Below are 27879 nucleotides of genomic sequence, written 5' to 3'. Positions count from 1 at the left end.
ATAAGACTTATGTGTCACAGTGTTATCAGTGTTCTATGAATAATTCATCACATTGGCACAAGGCACAAAAGGTCATGGACACATTCCAAAATTGAATATTTTAAGGATTTACCTTTTCTTCTGTTTTGTAGCAGTTCTAATCAATCATATTCATAAGTCAACAGAAATATCTGGGTTGCCATAAAGCTGATATTTATCTTAATATATCTCTGTAAATAAAGATATTTATAAAACAACAGAAGTGGTCTTAAATGAGCTCTCACAATTTTTTTCTCTTTGGTATTTATAATATTTTGTCATTTTTTCAATAGTATAATATATTCAGGTTTGTATTTATTTCCACTAATTAAATGATGACAGATGAAAGTTTAAATAAGTAATTACTGATGTGTCTTACATGCAAGCATGAAAATCAGAGATAGCACCATCACTGAAAGGTTACGTCGCTCAAGAATTTATTAAATATTCATTAGCCTCACCTCAGTTAAGGTGTCCTTGTTTACATATTTGCAGATTTGCATACTCATGCCCTGAACAAGATTTCAAAAATGTTTATGATCCTATGACCATCTTAATTATAAATCGTCAAATAGATAAATAATAAATAAATAAATCTTAATGAATATATATATATTTTAAACCTGGCCCTTCATGCAGTTCCAAGTACAAGATGACATGAAAATAAATGAAGTTCCAGTTTGGGTGCATCCATCTCCCTCCTATGAATCCTGATCCAAATCCAGAATGGGTTTGGGGTAGTTTTCTTAGTCATGGGGAAGGCTGTAGTGGTTGGCATGGAAGATGGGGAAAAAGAAGGTTTACATATCTGAATGACATTCTTATTCCCCAACCATTAACTATTTTCATGTGTGTCTTTCACAGAGAAACCACAGACTGGAACATATTTAAATTCTTTGATAATATTTTCATTAATTTTCAGCAGTAATCCTCATTGTTGTCCTGGGTAAGGTAACTGGGTATGTTTAATCTGGGAACTGGCCTTTGGGTTTAATCTAAGTCCTCACAAATTTCAGATACTACCAGATCTTTTCCAACAATTTATCAAAATCCCAGTGATGGGCAGAGGTGGGTACAGTGAGACTTCTTATAGATGATATACAATATCTCAGTGGAGATCTGATCAATCTTCTTTAACTAACACACAGTTACAGAGGATATAAATTGCTTCTTTCCACCTCATCAGTGAAGTAATTCCCTGTGGTATTGCTATGGTCACGTCAGCATTACGAACTTTGTACTCAGCTAGAATGCTCTTTACAATTTCAGCATCCAGCTCACTCTGGCAGCAAGTGGCCTTCAGAGTAATGCTTCCTTTATCCGTCTTCTGAAAGCCAATATTAAAGGGTTTGCTGTTCAAGCGAATGCCAAAGGCATCCAGCTCATTTTCAATTATATTCTTATGTCTCAAAGGTTTCAGAGCACCCAGAACAATCAGGGTCAAGTGACACATTCGGGCCACTGCAATGACTTGACGGCCTCTCTACCTTTTCCATCCTTGACACTTTCAATGATATCTGAGGGATCCAGGAGCTGGACCTTGGTTCCTTTGTGTCTGATGACACAGTGGTCAGAGGAGTGAATCCCAGCTGCCATCTCGGAATATACTTTGGCCAAGCTACTGAACTGCTTGGACGTCCCCATAGTTAGAAAGCCCACTAACTCAATTGGAGCATCACCTCTCTTGGCCACACCAAAACCTGGCTCACCAGCACCACCACCTTTTGGAGAAACGAGTTTTCTGTGAAGCTTAACAGAGAGAGCCTTAAGCAGCTCTAAGCAGTGGTTTTGTACTTTTAGCCTGAGCCATCTCGGCTTCGATCCCAGAGGTGTCGGCTAAGATGCTGCTAATGGTGGCGATTTCCCTGGGGTGCAGGGGCCTCCACACAGACTGCTTCTGTCACACATCTGTCAGCGGACCTGCCACCGCCAGCAGGAGCTACTGCTGTGCGCAGGCGCGATACCTGCTACTTCTCCCGAAAGTTCAGTGTGACACTCAGTAACTCTCCACGACAACACAGTGCGGCCGGGTGTAGACAAACTTTCCGTTCCCCGTTTTTTGAAGAAGGTTTTCTGTCATTTCTTTTTTAGGGCATGGGTTGTGTCATTCAGTATGGACTTCTGGCTCTTATGGGTGCACAGGTATGTATTGTCCAAAACCAAATTCTGCACACTGAATAAAACAAAGCAGAAAGATGAGTTTATTTTCAAGGCTTAGGGCCTGCAAAACCGGGAAACTCAAGGCGACCGGCAATGTTTCCTGTTGCTTACTGACTGCAGTTTTTTGTTTTGTTTTTTTAATCACTACATAATTATATTTTAATACATAACAAAAATACAGACCACCATAGTAAATTGATGCCAATAAAACATGATATTTCATTTGCACTGCATGACAAATGGTTAACGTCCTTTGTCATTAATGAGTTCTTAGAAACCAGTAACAAAGACATTGATATTCCAAAGGAAATTTAAATAAAGCCAGAAGAAAATAAAATAATACAAATGACTTCTAAGAACCAAAGGATTTTTATGGAGTAAATGCAGAAGTTATTGTCTCTTTCAGCTGAGACCTGGTGGCTTCTTCCTTTTCTGGGTAAAGGTAGCTGAGTCAGGATCAACCAAGTCCAAAGACGGTGTGAACACACTTGGCATTTGTGGATTGGCTGGTGTACTCTGCTAATTTCTGAGAAGAGCTGTCAATTTCCTGCAACTAATGTTAGGTAAAGTTAAATTTAATTTTTCTTTCATGTGCCTACATTAACCAACTCCATTTTGTCTCCGACATAAGTGACTCCATTTCGTTTTGGTTCTACAGGATACATATACGTATACACACATCTGCACAAGGCCAAAATTCTGGTGGGCTGTGAGGTCAAGTGCTTTTACAAGAAGGAATTAGAAAGAGATTGATTCCAGAAGATGGATGTCTTCTGAGACTGAGGCTGTACTCTGGTGGAAAGTCAAGTCTGTCCAAAAGTGAGGTTGCAGTTGACAGCCCAAGGGGTGGGAAGAATTGGGCTAGGAAAGGAGCTTGCATGGACAGAGCAGCATCCATACCTGCCTTACCACCTTTATCACACTGGTGGCAGGTCCAGCCTAGCCCCAGAAGCAGGTATCAGACCTTGTTGGTGAGGAGGGGCATGAAAATCTGAAGTGCTCTATGGGACCATTCTTTGGCCCTTCTCTATGCCACTGCTGTGTATGTCGGAGTCTTTGACTCTTCATCTTTCATTATAATTTATAGTGATCAAATGTTCCAGGGAGAAATGATATATTGAATTATCTGTTAACATTCAGTGTGGAACATTTCATAAACTGTGGGTCAAGAATCACTAGCATCTTGGCGGATTGATGTGGATTATGCTGTTTCCCCTTTCACCATTTATCTATCTAAGCTGTGGAGTTTACAAAGCAGACACTAAAGTGGAGATTTAGTAATTGCCACATTGCCTGTGATTTTTCAGATAATGGAAAAGGGAAAAGTCATAGAATGTAAAGTAAGGAAAAGCTGTGACACTTTGATTTTTTAATAGTTTTGTTCTGAAAATCATGGGTCATTAAAGTTTGTAGTTAATACTAGAAAAGAGTCTGGCTTTCATTATGAAAGAGATAATTTATTCACATACAGAACAAGGTTCATTGATTAGGAGTAGTATGTAGTGAGTTAGAATAAACTTTGCTTCCAAAACTAAGTTCAGCATTTGGAAAAGTTTGATTGATACAGGAGAAACAAGGTATTATGTTTTAACCTAATCACTTAACAGTTTTTTTAGGCAAAATTGAGATGTGCAGACAAGATGATTCTAAAGATGAGTAAATTTTTAGCTTTTTATATTAATACCAAAGTAACAGGAGATGTCTACATATAGAAGTTGCATAAGTAATCGACACATTTCTGTGAAATTTATTAATGACTTAAGATGCAGAGGCATACATGTAAAATTAACCAACATTTATCTGGAAGTACAAAATTAATAGCTAATATGATCTGGAGTAGAATCAGGATTCAGAAAAATCTTTCATTTCAGTTCAGTTCAGTTCAGTCGCTCAGTCGTGTCCGACTCTTTGCGACCCCATGAATCACAGCATGCCAGGCCTCCCTGTCCATCACCAACTCCCGGAGTTCACTCAGACTCATGCGCATCAAGTCAGTGATGCCATCCAGCCATCTCATCCTGTCATCCCCTTCTCCTCCTGCCCCCAATCCCTCCCAGCATCAGAGTCTTTTCCAATGAGTCAACTCTTTGCATTAGGTGGCCAAAGTACTGAAGTTTCAGCTTTAGCATCATTCCTTCCAAAGAGATCCCAGGGCTGATCTCCTTCAGAATGGACTGGTTGGATCTCCTTGCAATCCAAGGGACTCTCAAGAGTCTTCTCCAACATCACAGGTCAAAAGCATCAATTCTTCGGCACTCAGCCTTCTTCACAGTCCAACTCTCACATCCACACATGAAGAGTTGAAATAATAGGCAGAATTCACTAAGAAAGTGTTTATATGAGATGTCCAGAAGTGGCAAATTTATAGAAACTAAAAGTAAGTTAGTGGTTACCAGGGCCTAGGGGAAGCAGGAAATGGTGAGTGACTATTAGCAAATGAAACAAATGATTTCCTTTTGGAGTGACAAAATGTTTTGGAATTGGATAATGGTAATGGTTGCATAATTTTCTGACTATACTAAAATCCAGGCTTCCCAGGTGGTGCTAGAATCCGCCTGCAATGCAGGAGATGTGGGTTTGATCCCTGGGTAAGAAAGATTCCCCGGGATTGGAAATGGCAACCCTCTCCAGTATTCTTGCCTGGAAAATTCCATGGGCAGAGGAGCCTGGTGGACTCTAGTCCATGGGGCTGCAAAGAGTCAGACACAACTGAGAAACTGAGCACATACTAAAATCCACTAAATTTTATACTTTAAAAAGATGAATTTAATGGTAAGTAAATTATATCTCAGTAAAACTCTAAAAAGGCACTTATGTTTAAGAAACTGGGAATAGAAGAAAAACTTACGAAAAACAGAAGGAAATTGAACATAGTAAAGGATTTTTATCTTGCACATGTAACCAGGTGAAAGTTTCATTGCATTCTTATTAACTCATGCGTTAAAAAAATGGAAAAAAATAATAGAAGTAAAATAGAAGTATATTATATCTATTATTATGAAGCCTTGTTCTAGATATTATAACCAAGATGTATATTGTAAATATTCTGACATGATATATATCATATTTAAATGCTGTGAAAGAGAAGGACATATTATATTCAGTGAAGATGGTTTGATTGTCTAGTGAAAGTGTTCATCTCTCAGTCATATCTGACTCTTTGTGACCCCATGGACTTTATAGCTCAGCAGTATCTTCATCCATGGAATTCTCCAGGCAAGAATACTGGAGTGGGTGGCCATTCCCCTCTCCTCCCTAACCAGGGAATGAACCTGGGTCTCCTGCACTGCAGCAGATTCTTTACCATCTGAGCCACCAGGGAAGCCTATATAGAATACATAAAAATTTTATGAAACAAATAGACTTGAAAGAATTCAAAAAAGAATTCTGGATGAAAAGGATTAACAAAGTCAACAGCTTTCTTATATGTTATCAACAAACAAATATAATGAAATGAAATGCAAAAGAGAACTCAATCAAAATAACAGTCTAAAAAATAAAAATATTTAGAGTTAAATTCATGTGATATTGGCAAAGATGAAGACACCTTATATGGATGTCAGAGATGGGTAATTGTAGGAAATTGAATGAAAACAATTTTGTGTATGCATATATGTACATTTCTCTAAGTAGAGAATCTAAACAGTCCATCAAATTCTCAAATGAGCTAAAGAAACAAAAAAGTTTATATATCATTGTCCATAAAGCAGCAGTATATAGAATAGTGTAGTAAAAATTCATTGATAAATGGGTGGTATAGCTTGATATAAATTGGAAATGACAGATAAATGGAATCATAAAGAAAATTTAAAAAATATATATTTGGTGTATGATAAATAATACATAAATAATTGATAGATGATTAATTTTTAAACAGCATTTGAGAAAAGAGATAATTATTTAGAAAAAAATGTAGTCTTCTTCTTCCCATAAACCAAAATTTCATATTAAGGACTTTATATAAAAATTAAATCTTAAAATATTAGAAGAAAATATAGGTTAATTTTTATGTAGGTGTAGGTCTTTAAGAGAGGCTTACCTGGTGGGTAAGTGGTAAAGAAGACTTGTCATAGAAGACTCGGGTTTGATCTCTGGGTCGGAAAGATCCCCTGGAGAAGGGAATGGCAACCCACTCTAGTATTCTTGCCTGGAGAATTCCATGGACAGAGGAGCCTGGCTGGCTACAGTCCATGGTGTCGCTAAAGAGTTGGACACGACTTAGCAACTAAGCAGCAATGACATAATTGCTTTACTATGTTGTGTTAGTTTCTGCTGTACAATGAAGTGAGTCAGCTATATGTATACATATAGCTGAGTATTCTTTTGCAAACAGGAAAGTTTAAGAACTTTACATAGAGTGAAATAGGCAAATAACAAATCAGGAAAAGCATTGCAATATATTTGACAAGGTTTAATGTTAATACATAAAATTCTCTAACACAAACTTCAAAGAGAGAGATCAAAAGAAAAGTGATCAAAGGGCAAGAAAAAAGCAATTTCTAAGAAGAAATACAAATAACCAGTAGACATATAAAATGTTCAAATGTAATCAAAGAAACTCAAATTTAAATAACAATAATACAGAACTGGCTACTATTGTGAAATTTGATAATTCCCAGGGTTTAAGCTTGAGTTAAGAAATGGGCTTTTCCTTTAATACACTAATAATTAAGGTCTAAATTGCCATTCATGTTCCTGAGTCGCATTTTGCCAATATCTATCAAAAGCCTTAAAAAATGTGCTTAAACTTTGTAAGCACTGGTCTCAGAATATCTTAGGGATATAATTGTAAAAATACTCACAAATGTCTATTTGAGAATTGTTTTGCAGCAGTTTTTATATTGGTGAAAATTTTAAATAGTATTAAATAGGTTAAATGAATTATGGCTGTGGAAATACTGATTTCCAAAGATAGTTACAACAGTATTTTCAGTCCCACATGTTCTTCCTTAACCTTGTCACTCCCCAGTTACCATTTTCCTTCCCCTTGAACCTAGGCAATATTTTATGGCTCCTTCACTGAATAACAGATGATGAAAGTGAAACTGGATGACTTTTAAAGGCAAAAGACTTTCCACCTGATTCTCTCCTTTGGGATTTTTCTCCCTTGAAACTCAGCTTGGGATGAAGCCCAGACCTCATGGCAAGGTCACCTGTAGGTGTTCCAGGAGAAAGCCCTAGGTAAGATTGCTGCCAACAGCCAGTATCTACTAATCATCTAAGTGAATGAGATTTCAGATGATGCTAGCCTCCAGCCTTTGAGTCACTACAGCTGATTCTAACTAGAGCAGACAAATTGTTGAATACTTCCAAATTGCAGATTTGTGAACAAAATGAATACTGTTGTTTTAAGTCACTACAGTTTGAGGTGGTTTATTATTATACATAGCCGTAGTACCTGGAACAACATTACCTCCAAAACTGAAATATTGTGAGGGCATTTTTAAAGAAAAACGTAGGTGGAAAATATGTATCTTTAAAATTTTACAGACATTTACAAAGTGCAATTGAAAAAAAAGGGTAGATCAAAAGAGTATATATTATTATATAAAGTATATATAGTAATACTATAATAATCTTATTGGAGAAGGACATGGCAACCCACTCCAGTGTTCTTGCCTGGGAAATCCCATAGACAGAGGAGCCTGGCAGGCTACAGTCCATGGGTCACAAAGAATCAAACATGACTGAGCGACTGAACAATAATAATACTATATATCATAGAGTATACATTATATATAATAATTACATTTTGTGTGTGTATACAAAAATTCACATAAATACCCAACAGTCAGCATGTGTATGTATACAAAAAGGCACTTGGGAAAGTATTTAAAAAATGTAGACAGCAGTTTTCTTCAAACGTTTGGAGTAAAGTGATGCTTTATACTTAATCTATGTTCTTGCTCATCTTGCTGATTTTCTAATTTTTCAACAAGTGTACATTGATCACTTGTTCAATAAATATTAAACAAATTTGAACTTAAATTAATAAACAGCTGGTAGAGTATGAAATACAGAGGAACCTGGCTCAATAGCTGGTCATAAGAAAAAAACAGGTGTTTTAGCTGATTACAAGTTCAAAATCAGTGAACAGTGTGTTGTAACTACCAAAATGTTAATGCAAACTTGGGTAGCAATTACAAAATTCTAGAATCCAGAGGGGAGAAGGCAATGGCAACCCACTCCAGTACTCTTGCCTGGAAAATCCCATGGACAGAGGAGCCTGGTAGGCTGCAGTCCATGGGGTCGCGAAGAGTCAGACACGACTGAGAGACTTCATTTTCACTTTTCACTTTCGTGCATTGGAGAAGGAAATGGCAACCCACTCCAGTGTTCTTGCCTGGAGAATCCCAGGGACGGGGGAGCCTGGTAGGCTGCCGACTATGGGGTCGCACAGAGTTGGACACGACTGAAGTGACTTAGCAGCAGCAGCAGCAGCAGAATCCAGAGGACTGGAGACACACTGAACAGATTACACTTCGAGGTACCACAGTTTTAAGAAAAACAGCAACTGATCTTTTTCAGAAGAGACTGACCCAGATGGTGGTAAGGTCTGAAGTGGGATTATGTGAGGGACAGTAGAAACAGCAGGGAATCCTATTGTGTTAGGAAAGAGAAAACAGATTTTTGTATGAGAAATGGGGTTAGACTTCATCTGGATAATTTCAGAGAGTAAGAATTAAGCAATAAATGAAAACCCTAAGGAGACAGATGTAGCTCAATTGAAGACACTATTTTCAATTAAATTGAGCTATTCAAAAATTTAAAGGATAGCCAAAGAATGTAATGAGACCAAAACCTTGGTCTCTGGTTTTGAGGTTCCCAGGTATCAGGTTGTTTATAGAACTCTGCTCTTCGTGGAAAGGTCTGGTCGAGTATCATTTGAAGACCTGTCCCTTTCCACATCTGCAGGTTTCTGTTGTAGGATCAGAACCCCGACAATATACTCTGTGGCCAATACTCTATAGTCACTCTTTAGCATACCTTTTTCTAACAGCCTGATTTTCTGAATTCCCAGTCTTTGCTAATTAGCACAGCTGAACTGAGTTTGGCAGTGATTTTTCTCAGAATTAAAGACTCATGTTTTCGTAAGATGATGTGTGTCTTAATTAAGTCTCCTCATTAAAACTCCCTAGCTTTGATTGTTAGTGTCTGTCTCCACACAGCACAAAACAGACATTTGGCTATTTCTTATGTAATTTGATTGGTATAACAACTCATTGTATTATTCAGCTCCACAAAGCAAAGTTTTAGGTATTTTTTTTTTCCCCGTCTAGATGGGCTGTGTAGCTCTGCTTCTTGTCTACTTCTTTTAAGTGGAGTTCCTGACACACCTGCACACTCTGCTTACCTACAGATTAAAGATTTTATCAAGTTGTTTGAAGAGTAAAGATTATTTCCTGCTTTTTCTACAGCGATTATGAGGAACTAATTTAAACTGAGCATTTTAAAAGAAAGATAATGTCCTCTTACAAGTTTGTTAAGACCGTGTAGTTTTCCTGTCACCTTGGCCCTGCCATCTCTGATTTTGCAGCATTGATGTATTTCAGGACTTCTGTGTTTACGGTAAAACATCACCCTTCTTTACTTTCTAAAACGTAGGTACAGGTCTCTACACATCTGATATTTGGGTCAAATGCTCTTACACCTCCCTTCGTGCCTCTTCTTTGTTCTTAAAAATAGGAGGAGATTGGAGGGCTTATAAAATTGAGAACATACTCCCAGAAAATATATGGTTTTATTTTCTTGACTCACATCTAGATACAGTCAAATAATTGAACCCAGCATGCAGCTCTGAGTCATAAGGGAATTTTATGATATCTGCAAAACATTTAAATTTGACTTATTAAATTGTACCTAAAATGAATTTAGGCAGTTATTAATAATTCTTAATAATGATAGCACAGAAAATAAACATACAATATCCAGGAGAAAATAAAGATATGTGATAGATAAGTGAGTGAGTGAAGTGAAGTCGCTCAGTCATGTCCGACTCTTAGCAACCCCATGGACTGCAGCCTACCAGGCTTCTCCGTCCATAGGATTTTCCAGGCAAGAGCACTGGAGTGGGGTGCCATTGCCTTCTCCAATGTGACTGAAACCACAAATGTAATATTAAATACACCATTTGGGTTTCTCAGGTGGTGCTAGAGGTAAAGGACCCAGCTGCCAATGCAAGTAGATGTAAGAAATGTGGTTTCAATTGTAGGGTTGGGAAAATCCCTGGAAAGAGGGCATGGCAACCCACTCCAGTATTCTTGTCTGGAGAACCCCATGTCAGGCTGAAGACCATAGGATTGCACAGAGGCAGTCCATAGGATTGCACAGAGTCAGACAGGTCTGAAGCGACTTAGCACGCAGACACATTCCATTTACTGGAAACAATGTCTCTATGGAATACATCTAATAAAACAACTTAAAGTATTTGCTGTGTGAATTTTCACAAGACAAATTCCCAATCAGAAGATATAATAACAGAAGCAAAAAAATAGAGCTATATATATTTAAAAGTCTTTACTAATGATTTGAAAAGCTTTTCAGCAAAAATTTACAGTGCAAGCTATATTCAGATGATCTGCACTGACTGTTTATTGCTAGGTGAGACATAAATCACTTTCAAACAAAATTATTCCTAAGAATAATCCATATATGGCTAAGTTTTACTTGAGTAGTTGTGAAAATTCATGCCCTACTTGGCAAATTGGTGAAATGTCCTTTTTCTTGTATATGAAGACACATTCATATAGTGGTATGTGTTAGAAGATGACTTGCATTGCTTTCTGTTTGCCCGTTTGTATGGAACCCATTCAGTTGGACTTAACAAATAATTTTTACCAATGACTTTTGTTCACTTGGTGGGAAGCCCTTGAATGCCATTATTTTTTATTGATTAAGCACAAAATAAATTTTCTCTTACTGGCAGTTATGGATATGGTAAAAGAAACAATGCTGCTAAGTCACTTCAGTCGTGTCTGACTCTGTGCGACCCCGTGGACTACAGCCCACCAGGCTCCTCCATCCATGGGATTTTCCAGGCAAGAGTACTGGAGTGGGGTGTCATTGCCTTCTCCCAAAAGAAACAATACTCCCCCTCAAAAAGGGAAACCCCCCCCCACATTTTAGCTTAATAATATTCTCTTAAGTGCAAAGGACTAGAAGATGAGCATAATAATAGAACATAATGCTGTGTTCATTTTCCTCTGGGAGTAGTTCATATTTACCTGAATTGTGGGTTGGGAGAAGCTCAAGTTTGGAAGCCAAATTTGTAGTTATTTCTGAGTGTATATTGAGAAATCATGACCACGTTTTCAGCTTTCTTGTCACTTCTCTGCTTTTGCTGTGCTCCTCCATCTCACTCCGTGGCAGGTTAAAGTAATGGGTGAATTTTGGGGTTTTGAAATAGGATGACCTTGGTCTCATCCCAGCTCTATCAGCAGCTGTGTGACTTGGATAAGTTACTTAACAGTCTTGCATTCTGGATTCTCTATCTCTGAAGGAGGGATAATATTCCTATCTCATGATTTTGTGAAGATTAAATAGACTAATGCAAGTACAGTGCTTAGTGAGAAGCATTGTGGGGGCTATAGTGTAGGACTCAGTGGTTATAGCATTACTGCTATTATTACTTTAACAATGTTTGGTGTACACAAAAGGAAGAAATGGCAAACCTTACTCTTTGCACTGATTCTGTTCTCCATTAGTTTAGGTGTGATTGAGCAGAATTTTCTTTTCTATGTGCTCTGTGGTTGTTATCATTCATTTTTATACATTTCAGTATTCTTTTCAGGAGAGTACTGTACCAGTCTTGACGATTCACTCCATAAAAGTGGCATCTGCCAGCCATATCCCTGAGAAACTATTATAATTTATAGGAACCAGGTGTCTGAAATTTGAGATATATTGTGCTTAAGAAGGATTTCTTAGTGATGCAAAATTTTCTTTTTCTAGTGAAAGTATTTCACAGAAATTGAAATGATATTTTGTCTTGTCTTAGAAAATAACTTATACATTATGATTTCTTTAGTTCCAAGAAAACACAAATGAGTAAGAGTTAAGTGAGAATCTAGGTTCAACTATAAATTTGTCCATAACATCAGCGTTTCTCAAACCTGGTGGCCCATTAAGATATTCTAGGAAGCTTTTCAAAATGAAGACTTCTGGGGACTTCCTTGATAGTCCAGGGGTTCAGACTCTTTGTTTCTAATGCAGGCATGCTGGTTTGATCCCTGGTTGACCCCATGCCACACAGCATGGCTGAAAAAAAAATAAATAAATAAAAACTTTTGTAAAATCTTGGTCCACTGGGAGTTGACTTGGAGGAGGAGGAGGGGATCTGGTTATACTGTGGGCTAGTGGTGATCTTGCACCATAGCCACAAGACATGAGTATACCAGAAGAGGCGTAAAGCTAATAACATGTCAGGTTGTGAGACCTGCACTTCCTTCCTATTGCTCTTAAGTTTTACCATGAGTCCTTCGAATTTCCTTAGATAATATGGCAAGTTCAGTTCAGTTCAGTTCATTTCAGTCGCTCTGTCATATCCGACTTTGCAACCCCATGAATCGCAGCATGCCAGGCCTCCCTGTCCATCACCGACTCCCGGAGTTCACTCAGACTCACGTCCATCGAGTTGGTGATGCCATCCAGCCATCTCATCCTCTGTCGTCCCCTTCTCCTCCTCCCCCTACAGGCAATTAATTATCCTGTTGCAGTCACTAGTGTTTCAGCTACCATCAAAACGTCTGCTCAAGGGTGAGAATCCTTGAGCTGTAAGAGTATTTTGCCTCAGAGGCAATTTGAGTGACCAGGAGACATAGGAGCATGAATGGGCAAATATCTTCTATGTGTGACCTGTATTTTCGGAGATTATGTCTGATTTAAGTGTCTACTTTAAAGATGTCTACTTTATTCTGAGAATATGGGTGGTTAATGGAGGGTTTAAAGGATTATTCTAACACAGAACATCCATCTTATACAACGTCCCAAACTGTCAACATAAGAGTTGACAAATGTGCAAAATGGCCACAATATTTTATAGTAACTGTCACCAAAAGGTGGAGTCTGGTTCCCCACCCATTAAACCTGGGGCTTGTCTTGTGGCCTTCTTTGACACACTGAATGTAGTACAAATGATGAAGTAAGTACAAGTTATAATGGGTTATGAGCCAAGACCTCAAGAGGCCTTGTACCCTCAGCCTTTGTTGCTTGTAGAACCCTGTTGTTAGCATGTGGGTGAGTCAACCTGGTGGATAAGCAGAGATCAGTGGCACATTTGCGTCCGTACCCGGATGAAAAACAGCCAGATATGTGAGTCTAGAGTGATCCAGAGGCCATCTTAGGTCACTGGGCCACCAACTAGCCTTCTTCATTCTGCTTGAATCGAGGGATTAAGCTAAGCAGATCCAGATCACAGAATGAGTCTGAGTATAGAATCTTGCTTATTTAACTTATATGCAGAGTACATCATGAGAAACGCTGGACTGGAAGAAACACAAGCTGGAATCAAGATTTCCAGGAGAAATATCAATAACCTCAGATATGCAGATGACACCACCCTTATGGCAGAAAGTGAAGAGGAACTAAAAAGCCTCTTGATGAAAGTGAAAGTGGACAGTGAAAAAGTTGGCTTACAGCTCAACGTTCAGAAAATGAAGATCATGGCATCCGGTCCCATCACTTCATGGGAAATAGATGGGGAAACAATGGAAACAGTATCAGACTTTATTTTTGGGGGCTCCAAAATCACTTCAGATGGTGACTGCAGCCGTGAAATTAAAAGATTCTTACTCCTTGGAAGGAAAGTTATGACCAACCTAGATAGCATATTGAAAAGCAGAAACATTACTTTGCCAACAAAGGTCCATCTAGTCAAGGCTATGGTTTTTCCTGTGGTCATGTATGGATGTGAGAGTTGGACTGTGAAGAAGGCTGAGTGCCGAAGAATTGATGCTTTTGAACTGTGGTGTTGGAGAAGACTCTTGAGAGTCCCTTGGGCTGCAAGGAAATCCAACCAGTCCATTCTGAAGGAGATCAGCCCTGGGATTTCTTTGGAAGGAATGATGCTGAAGCTGAAGCTCCAGTACATTGGCCACCTCATGCGAAGAGTTGACTCACTGGAAAAGACTCTGATACTGGGAGGGATTGGGGGCAGGAGAAGGGGACGACAAAGGATGAGATGGCTGGATGGCATCACTGACTTGATGGACGTGAGTCTGGGTGAACTCCGGGAGTTGGTGATGGACAGGGAGGCCTGGCGTGCTGTGATTCATGGGGTCGCAAAGAGTCGGACACGACTGAGCAACTGAACTGAACTGAACTGATAGAATCATGGGCTAAGTAAATGTTGCTTATATCCAATGGGTATAATGTTATGTAGCAAAACCCAACTAATATACCTGGAACAGTCCTAGTTTAGATCTGTTGTTGTGGTGTAATTATTAGTAAGGCCTTCTCTCATTCTCAAAACTATAGTTGTTCAAGTAGAGGTTGTACAATTAAGTCAAAAGTACTACTGTTGATTTTCCAAACAAATTTTATATTTAAAAATGTATTTTAAAATTAGTTATTTTCTGTTTTAAACTCCTTAAATGAATTTCTGTTGTACTTAGAATAAAATTCAAATTCCTTTCCTGATATATAAAGTCTTAATAATCTGGCCCCACTCCCTTTTCTGTAGACTTATCTCTCTGGTTCCGCAGTCCAGAAAACTGGCCTCCTTCCTGTTCCATAAACAGGTTAAGTTTTTTCTTTGAACCTTTAACTTTATTTTTCCTTCTTTTTCTAATGTCCTCTCTCCTTCTCTATACAAGCAGCTTCTTCTGATCATTAGAGCCCAGCTCAGTGCCACAACCTCTGAGAAGGTGTTCAGAGGTCCCCACTGAAAGAGGCCTCATTTCAGTCTTAAGCACAGCTCACTCTTCATTTCCATTATATATTTTATCATAAAATATAACTTTAAAAATGTTAGTTAACTTGATATTATTAATCTTCCCCATTAACAAGTATACTCCTTCAGATGATTGAATCCTGAAGTTTTAACAGAGTACCTAGCAGAAAGGAGTGAGATAAATATCTGGTGAATAAATGCTGGGTGCCCAGCTCAGGACTTGGAATTGACAGTCCTGGATTTGAGTTTCTCCTCTTCTGTTTCTAGGGTGTTTCATTTTGAGTAAGTCACTTACCCTTGTGGCACTTGTTTCACCATTTTGAACATATAGAAACTGGGATATTAAATGTGACAATGAATGTAGAGTGCAGGGTTGACTGGAATGTGTTATTAAATGTCAGCCGTCATTGCTAGCTGTTCTCTCTTCAAATGATATAATCCTTTTTACAGCAAATAGGTATTTATTTAAAATGTATTTTTCAATAGAGATTAAGTGCTTTTCTTAAGGTTCAAGGTCTTTGCTTACCTGTATTTATCTCAAAAGTGAAGAAAGCTCTGCCAACCGCATCCCATTCTATCCTGTGTCCTGTGAATTATTATTTTTTTGTTGACTGATTGAGCTGAAGGCAAAATAAGGGTAGTGGCTCATCGTACTATCAGTCTTGTCTTCTGTCATTTATTTCTCGTCTTTCAGATTACAGCTTTTTTTAAAGCTCATTTTGAAACAGACAAATAGACTAGTTCTCCTTACAAGTGTTTTTCCTGACAACTGAAACAATATTTTAGACCAATATCTCATCATACCACCTCAGCATAGCTTTGAGAATTATGAGATTTGTTACTGATTTGATATTGAATGATTACAAAGCTGGAATTGTGGGGCTAAAAAAGCCAGTGCTGTTTTCAAAGAAATGCCTCTGCATCTCAGAACATGTAGCTAGTGAAATCATTCTATTAATAAAGTGCTAATGCATGGATATATTACATATATTTCACAATAACCTTTTAAAATGAATTAAGTATAAAACAATTCAAATAAGGATAAACAAACTATATTTGTATATTTTTCCCTAAAGATTTATTTGTATCATATATAAAATACATATTTTTTACATCTATAAAGTATCCTAAATACTCTCTGTGAAACAGGACAGACCATGAGCAAGACACTGAAAATTTAGGCCTTGTCTTTCCTCCCTTCATTTGACATCTCTTGCCAAATGGAGTGTAAGTAACTCAAACTGAACATATGTAGTATTTTCCCTCTTTTTATTTTTAAACTGAAAGTGTAACATATGCACATAGCAAACCTTTCAGGTTGTACAAATGTGTTTATGGTAAAACATCAATTCTCCTCTCACTGTAGATCCTTATTCCTCCAGTGCCCCCTGAAACTAACCTCTGCTGAATTTCTTCTGCACATCTGTTCTATGCATACATATTTTACATACATGTAGATGATGTTTATCTTAAGCATCTAGAAGAATCTCTTCATGCCCAAATGGTCCTTTCCTTTGGACAACATCCTTAACCTTTGTTATCTCAGATGCCTCACCTGTATAATTAACCCACCTTCAGAGAGTTAATTTGGGATAAATGTTTTTTTTTTTTTTTTTTTTTTTTTATGGAAACCTTGAAAGAGTATCTGGTACAAGGCGAGTACTCTGTATTAGTTATTAATGTCTTCACATTTTTGCCCAAGATCTTGCATTACTGATTGACATAATTGCATTTTAATAAAGGTATGGTATTTAAATGTTGAATCCAAATAGTTTCAACTAAAAATGGTCCTATGCTACAGACTATAAAAATCTCACACAGAGATATATTTTTACCAAATTCAAAGGAGGATTTAAAAGTCCTGTAAACATGAACTTAGAACATACAGCTTATTTTCTACAGAGCACAGCTTGCCGTTCCTTAGATATCTTTTCTCAAATGGTAAATGCTAGAAGAAAATGAAGTAATAGAGATAGGGGCTTTCTGTATTTCTTTGCATTACTCATTTGCTCATTTATTAATTTAAAATGTATTTATTTTACACTTAATTCTATATCAGATACAAACTTAGGTGGAAAATAAGCAGATAAAATAATCACAGTCACTACTATCATGGACTTCATAAGATGATGGAGAAGAATTTATTAGTGAAGTAATTACATACCCGATATTAAAACAAAAGGTAATTTATCTAATAATTTTATTTCCAGTCACTTTGTCATGAAGTTCTGAAGGCAACCAAGAGTTGTTTTCTGTTATTGAAAGACTTATAAAATATACCATTCCTATATTCTAAAACACACTGTAGGATGATGGATCCCGATAGTCTCTTTCTCAATCTCTCCTTTTGTTGACAGAACCCTCATTATTCCTGTCCATCTGCAAAGTCAATTGGAATGCTTAGATAAATCTTTGTTTACTTTATTTTGTTTACTTTATAGGGTTTATATTAATTTGTGCTACTGTGTTTTTCATTTTAGAGTATATTAGTAATCATTGCCTGGAAAATCCCATGGACGGAGGAGCCTGGTGGGCTGTAGTCCATAGGGTTGCGAAGAGTCAGACATGACTGAGCGACTTCACTTTCACTTTTCACTTTCATGCATTGGAGAAGGAAATGGCAACCCACTCCAGTGTTCTTGCCTGGAGAATCCCAGGGATGGGGGAGCCTGGTGGGCTGCCGTCTATGGGGTCGCACAGAGTCAGACACGACTGAAGCGACTTAGCAGCAGCAGCAGCAGTAATCATTTAAATTTTATATATATAATAAGATACATTATAGGTGTTAGGATGGTGATATATCTATGAAAATAAAAGCTATCATTATGGTCCTCATGCCTTAATTTATTTGATATGTCTTGTGTTGACGTATGGGCTTGATGTATATTTTGATATTACAAAGGTAAGCTTTTACTGTAAGACAGAATGCTTATAAGACAGAATGTATGTACATCTGTATCATTTTTCTACCTGTGCAAGCATATCTGAAAAATATGTCGTATTGGATTATGGTGTCAAAGATCTCTGTAATGTTGATAGTTATTGCCAAATTTTTGTTCATAAGAATTGCAGCAATATGTATTCCAGTCAGCGATATATGAAGATGTCTGTTTCCTCATAGTCTGTTATTTTGAATTTTCAGTTTTTGAAAATATGATAAGATCAGGTGACTTTTCAAGATAAGTTTATTTTTTTCATTATAGATGAGTTTAAAATCTGTTTATGTGTTTAGCAGCTGCTTGCATTTTCTTTTCTTCTCATAACCTTTGCCATTTTTCATTTTTGTAATTTAGTTTTTGTAACATACATTCTAGCAAGAGTTGTTCTTCATCTGTTTTAGAATCACAGATATATTCCTAGGTTGCCTTTTAAATTCATTTATGGCATTTCTTGACATGAAGTGGTTTTTTTGGTAGTGAAAGTTATCAATCTTTTCTTTGAGAACCCCGGATTTTGAGTGATGGTATGAATATCCTCTCCAACTTTAAGTTATATGTGAATTCTCCATAGTTTCCTCCATTGCTTCTATAGTTTCTTTAAATTGTAAAAAAAGAAAGTTACAATTAAATTTTTGCTTATAATGATTACTTTTGAGGTATGTCAGGAAAGAAACCACTCTAATTTTATTCCGTATTTCTGTGGGAGCAGAGCTGGAGTCTAAGGCCTGTGAAGGAAATTGGGGTCTGGTGGGTGCCAATGTCCTTGCAGAGGATTCTCAACAGGCCACAGCCTTAGAAGAAGGGAAAATTGGAAATAGAAAGGCTGTCATGGAGACTGATGTCAGCTCTGGAACATTTCAGTTTCCAGGAGTGGATAAACACAATCCCATGTTTATACTGCCCCTCAGTTCAGTTCAGTCACTCAGTCGTATCCAACTCTTTGCGACCCCGTGGCCTGAAGCACTCCAGGCTTCCCTGTCCATCACCAACTCTCGGAGCTTGCTCAAACTCATGTCCATTGAGTCGGTGATGCCATCCAACCATCTCATCCTCTGTCATCCCCTTCTCCTCCCAAGCAGAAACTAAAGATAAATCACCTATGGTGAAACCTTATCTCAAATAAATTATTTATACAATAAATTTTGCAAATACAATGTCTGGTAACATAATAAAAAGTATTCAGGATATCATGGTGGACAAGGAGAAGAAACAGGGTGAAAAAAACCCAGCAGAAATAAGCAGTGGAATAAACCCATAGGTCTCCGGATAGTGGAGCCATCAGAGAGTCTCCCCCCGCCTCCAAAAATAAGTTAAAGGAGATAAAATATGAACTTAATTTTGTAGAGAACTGGACACCATAAGAAATAAATTATTTTAAGGCCAACAAATGTAATAACAAGATTTAGAAATAATCAGTAAAGATTTCTCAATATATTAGATATAGATGAGGACAGCATTTGTGAACTAATGGATCAGAAGGCAATGGAAAGCCACTCCAGTACTCTTGCCTAGAAAATCCCATGGACAGAGGAGCCTGGTAGGCTATAGTCCATGGGGTCACTAGGAGTCGGACATGACTGAGCAACTTCACTTTCACTTTTCACTTTCACACAATGGAGAAGGAAATGGCAACCCATTCTAGTGTTCTTGCCTGGAGAATCCCAGGGACAGGGAAGCCTGGTGGGCTTCCGTCTATGGGGTTGCACAGAGTCAGGCACAACTGAAGCGACTTAGCAGCAGCAGCAGCAGCAGCAGCAGCAGCAGCAGATAGGTCAGAAGAACATGCCCAGAAAGAACATGGACAAATCAAAACTGAAAATAAGCAAGAGAATGTAAAGTACACAAGTGAGTCATTCTAATTCAAGTAGGATTGTTGAGAGAAGGAGTAGATAGGGAATATAATACTTAAAAAGATGTAAGAAAATGCCAAGTGCAGCTGAATTAAAAAAAAAAAAAAGATTATCTTGAGAGCAATAGTGATCACTGGCAGGTGATTTCTTGCTAGAAAAGAGAATTGTGGTTTTAAAGGTAATGGAATAGCAACTTCAAAATGCCAACCGGAAATCCTCTATTGAGTGAAAGAATTCACTAAGAATGAAAGTTAAATTAATACATTTTTGGATGAACAAAACTGTGAGTATCTGTCAGTAACATGGCACAAAAAGATGCTAAAGGGTTTTATTCAGGCAGTACGGAAACTTTTCCAAATGGAAACTCAAAGACGCAGGAGGAAATAAAGAGCAATGAAAATAGAAATTGTGTGGTCAAGCCACTTTAATCTCCATTTTTATTTTGGTCTCAATTCTATCAATATAATTAGTTGATCTCAGTCAATCAATCTGACTTTTTGAAAAAAATGATTTTTATAACAATTTTTTAAGTAGATACTTAATGTTCATGGAAACAATATTTCTATAATTCTTGTATATTTGTCTGTATAATAAACCCTGGGCTTTTCTTTCTTTGATGATATTTTGGATATTTTTTCACTCTATTCTGTTATTATCTGTTGCTGCAGAGAAATTTGAAGCTTGCTTTGTTCTCCCCCTTCGCCCACTTTCTCCTGCTTGTTTCTGTATCGTCAAGGTTTAATAACTTGACTGGGATATAGCTTATTATTAGTCATTCTGGCTCACTTCTACTGCTATGATACACTCTGCTAGTTTCAGAAAATGAGAGTTTTCTGGAATGGAATATTTAAATATAGATTTTTGTCTTTTTTTTATCTTTGGAGACTCCAGTTATTCTATATTGGCTTGGTTTGTCTGTCTTCTTTTTAAATATAGTCTCTCTGATTCTTCTCAATTTTCCTTAACTCCATTACTTTTAAGTTTGACACAAATTTGTATTTACTCTTTCACTTACTATATTTTCATCAGTTTCTGTTCTTTGTGTTCCTTCAGAACTTCCATCACTTTCTGTTATTTGTGTTCCTTCATTTCTGTGATTGTTTTTATTCCTTCTAACTTCTTTCCCAAGTACTATCAGCTCACACATTATTTCCTCTTTTGTCTCACCATCTTTGTTCTGAGTTCTAAAATTTCTGGTTTGTGACTTCCTTCACGTAAGAGATGGCTTTATTAAGTATTTCTCAAATTGTGACAAAGTAACTTGTACAGCTTTTAACTTGCATGTGGAATTACTTTCTAGTGAATGTTCCTTGTTTGTAAGTTTTGCTGTTATTTCTTCCTTTTTTTTTTTTTTTGTCAACCACTGCTGCTGCTGCTGCTAAGTCGCTTCAGTTGTGTCTGACTCTGTGTGACCCCATAGACGGCAGCCCACCAGGCTTCCCTGTCCCTGGGATTCTCCAGGCAAGAACACTGGAGTGGGTGGCCATTTCCTTCTCCAATGCATGAAAGTGAAAAGTGAAAGTGAAGTCGCTCAGTCGTGTCCGACTCTTAGTGACTCCATGGACTACAGGCTACTGGGCTCCTCCATCCATGGGATTTTCCAGGCAAAAGTACTGGAGTGGGTTGCCATTGCACTACTCCTCCCTGATTTCTGCTCGTTTTGTTGGCTTGTTGTTGTTTTTTATCAGATGAGATCAGATCAGTCGCTCAGTCGTGTCCGACTCTTTGCGACCCCATGAATCACAGCACGCCAGGCCTCCCTGTCCATCACCAACTCCCGGAGTTCACCCAGACTCACGTCCATCGAGTCAGTGATGCCATCCAGCCATCTCATCCTCTGTCATCCCCTTCTCCTCTTGCCCCCAATCCCTCCCAGCATCAGAGTCTTTTCCAATGAGTCAACTCTTCCCATGAGGTGGCCAAAGTACTGGAGTTTCAGCTTTAGCATCGTTCCTTCCAAAGAGATCCCAGGGATGATCTCCTTCAGAATGGACTGGTTGGATCTCCTTGCAATCCAAGGGACTCTCAAGAGTCTTCTCCAACACCACAGTTCAAAAGCATCAATTCTTCAGCGCTCAGCCTTCTTCACAGTCCAACTCTCACATCCACACATGACCACAGGAAAAACCATAGCCTTGACTAGATGAACCTTTGTTGGCAAAGTAATGTCTCTGCTTTTGAATATGCTATCTAGGTTGGTCATAACTTTCCTTCCAAGGAGTAAGCGTCTTTTAATTTCATAGCTGCAGTCACCATCTGCAGTGATTTTGGAGCCCAAAAAATAAAGTCTGACACTGTTTCCACTGTTTCCCCATCTATTTCCCATGAAGTGATGGGACCAGATGCCATGATCTTCGTTTTCTGAATGTTGAGCTTTAAGCCAACTTTTTCACTCTCCACTTTCACTTTCATCAAGAGGCTTTTTAGTTCCTCTTCACTCTCTGCCATAAGGGTGGTATCATCTGCATATCTGAGGTTATTGACATTTCTCCCGTAAATCTTGATTCCAGCTTGTGTTTCTTCCAGTTCAGTGTTTCTCATGATGTACTCTGCATATAAGTTAAATAAGCAGGGTGACAATATACAGCCTTGACGTACTCCTTTTCCTATTTGGAACCAGTCTGTTCCATGTCCAGTTCTAACTGTTGCTTCCTGACCTGCATATAGGTTTCTCAAGAGGCAGATCAGGTGGTCTGGTATTCCCATCTCTTTCAGAATTTTCCACAGTTTATTGTGATCCACACAGTCAAAGGCTTTGGCATAGTCAATAAAGCAGAAAGAGATGTTTCTCTGGAAGCCTCTTGCTTTTTCGATGATCCAGCAGATGTTGGCAATTTGATCTCTGGTTCCTTTGCCTTTTCTAAAACCAGCTTGAACATCAGGAAGTTCACGGTTCACATATTGCTGAAGCCTGGCTTGGAGAATTTTGAGCATTACTTTACTAGCCTGTGAGATGAGTGCAGTTGTGCGGTAGTTTGAGCATTCTTTGGCATTGCCTTTCTTTGGGATTGGAATGAAAACTGACCTTTTCCAGTCCTGTGGCCACTGCTGAGTTTTCCAAATTTGCTGGCATATTGAATGCAGCACTTTCACAGCATCATCTTTCAGGATTTGGAATAGCTCAACTGGAATTCTATCACCTCCACTAGCTTTGTTCATAGTGATGCTTCCTAAGGCCCACTTGACTTCACAATCCAGGATGTCTGGCTCTAGGTGAGTGATCACACCATCGTGATTATCTGGGTCATGAAGATCTTTTTTGTACAGTTCTTCTGTGTATTCTTGCCACCTCTTCTTAATATCTTCTGCTTCTGTTAGGTCCATACCATTTCTGTCCTTTATCGAGCCCATCTTTGCATGAAATGTTCCTTTGGTATCTCTGATTTTCTTGAAGAGATTTCTAGTCTTTCCCATTCTGTTGTTTTCCTCTATTTCTTTGCATTGATCGCTGAAGAAGGCTTTCTTATCTCTTCTTGCTATTCTTTGGAACTCTGCATTCTGATGCTTATATCTTTCCTTTTCTCCTTTGCCTTTTGCTTCTCTTCTTTTCACAGCTATTTGTAAGGCCTCCCCAGACAGCCATTTTGCTTTTTTGCATTTCTTTTCCATGGGGATGGTCTTGATCCCTGTCTCCTGTACAATGTCACGAACCTCAGTCCATAGTTCATCAGGAACTCTGTCTATCAGATCTAGTCCCTTAAATCTATTTCTCACTTCCACTGTATAATCATAAGGGATTTGATTTAGGTCATACCTGAATGTTATAGTGCTGTCCAAAATCCACATATATGTCTGAGTCAAAGCTTCACTATGTGAATTTTTGTGTATGCTCTATTTTAGTTTAGCTATTGTTTCCATCCATGTATTTTCAATGTTGTCATTGTGGTGTCAGGCTTTGCACTGAGCTTTGGGGATGTAACAGTGAACAGTAAAGGCAGGTCTTCTGCTTTTATATATTTTATAAGATTAGCACAGGAAGAAAAATAATTGAATTCAATACAGTGCATGCTAAGTATGTACTATGAGAGGAGAAATATAGGATACTATGGAAACATATTAAGAACATTAAACATTTAGATTCTTCTAATATGTTCTAGTGTGGACTTCCATGGTGGCTCAGATGGTAAAGAATATGCCTGCAATGTGGGAGACCCACTTTCAATCCCTGGGTTGGGAAGATGCCCTAGGGAAGGAAATGGCAACCCACTCCAGTGTCATTGCCTGGAGAATTCCATGGTCAGAGGGGCTTAGCGGGCTACAGTTCATGGCGTCACAAAGATTTGGACACGACTGAGTAAATAACACTTTCACTTTCAATGTGTCCTAGCACAAGTCCTATAGTTTGGGGAGTGTTGAGGATTCTAATATTTGGAAGAATCATGAGAAGATGCCTAGAAGGAGGAACATCTAAATTGAGATTCAGCTCAAACTAAATGTGTTCTAATTCCAGCTGAAGTAACTGTTCATGATAGTATATACAGGCTAAAGAAAGTGCAAAAGAACATAGTATTGGTGGAGGAATGAGTTTTGTTGCTCTGTTACCGTTTTGTGAATCCATCAGCCGAGTGAATTTGTGAAGCTTTTATTTTAGAAGCACTATTTAGATTTTTGTTAACCCCTTGTAGAACTGACTTCAGAAGCAGGAAGAAGTGGGAAATGCTTTTAAAAAATATTCTCTCTGTGAAAAATGGTAGATCAAATAGATCAAATTTAGAGTTAGAGGGTAAAATATAATACTTTGGCTGATGTTCCTTCAGAATTTGGAAAATTGTTTGGAAAACCCTTTTTGGTTAATATTCTTCCTCTTATTCTTAGTAACTATCCTGCTGTGATCATTTCTCAACAGGATTCTTCCAGTCTTTGTCTGCCCAGCACCTGCCTCAGTTGAACTTTGTAAGTTTAAAATGACTCTAGGCTAATGTGAAAACTGCTGCTGAGGCAATATTTTAGGCCCTCTTTTGAAGATTCTTGCAGGTTCACAATATAGGCTGGTCTTAATCTTTCTTTTCTTTTAACAGTTATCACTTCCATAAGACTGTCTTAATTTTCCCAATATTTCTCCTCTGCATTAAAAAAATCCTGTAAGGAAAGACAAAATTTTTGTCCAAGAGGCGCTAGCTAATTGCAACAATTATAGTATCCATGTGGCACGTTTCCAGCTTGTCAGCTGCCATACAGCATTTAAGCCAGCTTGCTAGATCCTTTAATTTGTTTCTGTGTTTAAAGAAAGTACACAAACATTAACGAACCTATCATATTTATGCCACAAATGTCAAGTCTTGTTATAATTAAATCCTCTGAGTATTTCCTTTTATGTAAGAAAAGGAAAACATATTTGGGCAACTGTAAATGTGTGTTTTTATCTTTAGAGTAGAAACTACAGCTTATTTACTTAATTGGTTTGGCAAGAAAAAAACTGTTAGGAGGAAAGCAACAACTAAGGTCTTTTTCATCATGTATTCCCAAATATGAGCATTGGATCCTTTGTGTAACAGAGGACACACACCTGCAGAGACTAGAAATTTGAAAATTATAATGAACTAAAAGAAATGGTGTGAATCCTTCTTACAGTGAAGTCAGAATAAGAGAATAATCTGAAAAATATGAGTTAAGCTGTTTTTTTTTTAAACTGTGATTCTTTTTTTTTTTTTTTTTTAGTATTTTAAATGAATAAAGGAAAGCGAAAGAAGGTAATATTTTATTCCTGGAACTAGAAGTTCCAAAACCCTCTAGGGTCAAACTAGGGAAAGACAGAGGCATAAAAGGTGGGGGGGCTGTCAAATAAATGTACTTACTTGATTCTGCCAGGTTAACTTTCTCTTTTTGAGTTGATAGGTATTTAAAGCTCTTTCTTTCATGTGCTCTTTCATAGGTTTCTGTGATGAAGAGGTGTAATTTTCTCTGGATTCAACCTTTCCTCTTACTACCTCCTAGTTTTCTGGAGATGTACTTTTCCTAGACTTTTTTTGTTTATGTTGCAAAGCATGGTGCTAAAGAAGGTCTTGAACTTGGCTGTCTGAGTTCAAATCCTTGTTATACCACTTACTAGCCATGTGACTTTGGGCAGGTTACTTAATATCTCTTGCTTCAGTTTTGTCATCTGGAAGAGGTATGATAATAAATAGAACTAACATCATAGAGCTCCTGAGAGGAAATTACATCTATATACCTACCTACTTGCCTGCCTATCTAGCCCTCTATTTATCTATCCACTAATCCCATGGTAAACATAATGTGAACTGAAGTGAAGTCACTCAGTCGTGTCCTACTCTTTGCAACTCCATGGACTGTAGCCCCCCAGGCTTCTCCCTCCATGGGATTCTCCAGGCAAGAGTACTGGAGTGGATTGCCATTTCCTTCTCCAGGGGATCTAGTGTTCTTATTATTGTTTTCAATGTGAGAAAATTTATGGTGGGTTCTGTCTACTTTCTCTCACATGTTCCTCTATTGATCCACAGAAAAAACTCATGCCTTCTTACCAGGAGCAAACTCTAGACGTGTAAGTGATGTCTAACATGACAGTAACTTCTGCTATGCTCATTTTACTCATTTGGCACAGCCATCTGATCTCTATGCCTTTTAGACTTTCTGGTCAACTATGCCACCTCTAACCTCAGGAGACACATGCTGTTTTCTGGGTAGTCCTGTAGAAGACCCAATAACTAGGTTTAAGATTAGAAAATGGAAGCTAGTGGAAGATGCCATAAGTTGCAAATATTAGAAATGAAAAAGAGAAATCTATTATTTGCAAATGGCATGATTTTATACATAAATCCAGAACAAAATGTTGAATTGGGAAATATATTTACTATTTGTTGCCTTATTCTACTGCCTTATAAACCATCCAGTGCTACGTTGAATAGATATAATGATCATGAACATTCTTGTTCCGTGCTATGTTTCCACCTAGAACTTTTTTAAAAAAATTTTATTTATTTTATTTTATTTATTTATTCTTTTAATGACACAAATTTATTTACAAAAAAAAAACAGACTTACAGATATAAAAAAAAACAAATGTACAGTTACCAAAAGGGAAATATGGGGGAGAGGAATAAATCAAGAATTTGGGATTAACATACACACACTAAGATATGAGTCAGATAACAAGAACTCACTGTAGAGCACAGGGAACCTTTCACAGTATTCTGTGATAACCTATATGGGGAAACAATTAGAAAAATAATACATTATGTATATGTATAACTGAATCACTTTATTGTACACTGAAACTAACAACATTGAAAATCAACTATATTCCAATAAAGTTTTTAGAAACTCTTGATCCTGATGACATGAAAGAAAAAAAAAAAAATTCTCACAGAAGAGTCCCATTTATCTCTAGTGTATCCTATCTTGTTCACATTTCAACAAAAAAAGTATAGGACACGTTAAAGGCAAGAAATATTATCTGGGGAGACAAATAATCATCAGAACCCGATTTAGATGCATAGAATTAACAAATGGAATTTAATTTTTAAAAAATTCAAATTTATTTATTTTAAATGGAGGCTAATTACTTTACAATATTGTATTGGTTTTGCCATACATCAACATGAATCTGCCACAGATGTACATGTGCTCCCCATCCTGAACCCCCCTCCCACCTCCCTCCCTGTACCATTCCTCTGGGTCATCCCAGTGCACCAGCCCCAAGCATCCTATATCCTGCATCGAACCTGGACTGGCGATTCATTTCTTATATGATATTATACATGTTTCAATGCCATTCTCCAAAATCATCCCACCCTCTCCCTCTCCCACAGAGTCCAAAAGACTGTTCTATACATCTGTGTCTCTTCTGCTATCTCATATACAGGGTTATTGTTACCATCTTTCTAAATTCCATATATATGTGTTAGTATACTGTATTGATGTTTTTCTTTCTGGCTTACTTCACTCTGTATAATAGGCTCCAGTTTCATCCACATCATTAGAACTGATTCAAATGTATTCTTTTTAATGGCTGAGTAATACTCCATTGTGTATATGTACCACAGCTTTCTTATCCATTCATCTGCTG

The 27879-nt window shown here is 37.7% G+C and overlaps 1 pseudogene; it reads right to left on the bottom strand.

Moving 5' to 3' along the window:
- Positions 1 to 853: 853 nt before the first annotated feature.
- The window catches only part of LOC147373878 (developmentally-regulated GTP-binding protein 1 pseudogene), a 37631-nt pseudogene continuing 10605 nt past the window's right edge, over positions 854 to 27879 (bottom strand).

This window comes from Bos grunniens, chromosome 4, assembly GCF_055505025.1.
Source record: "Bos grunniens cultivar Pamir isolate PY7600 chromosome 4, Bosgru_T2T1.0, whole genome shotgun sequence".
In the NCBI taxonomy this organism is placed as follows: domain Eukaryota; kingdom Metazoa; phylum Chordata; class Mammalia; order Artiodactyla; family Bovidae; genus Bos; species Bos grunniens.
Note: the sequence above shows the minus strand (reverse complement) of the source record. Positions and strands in the feature narration are given on the sequence as shown.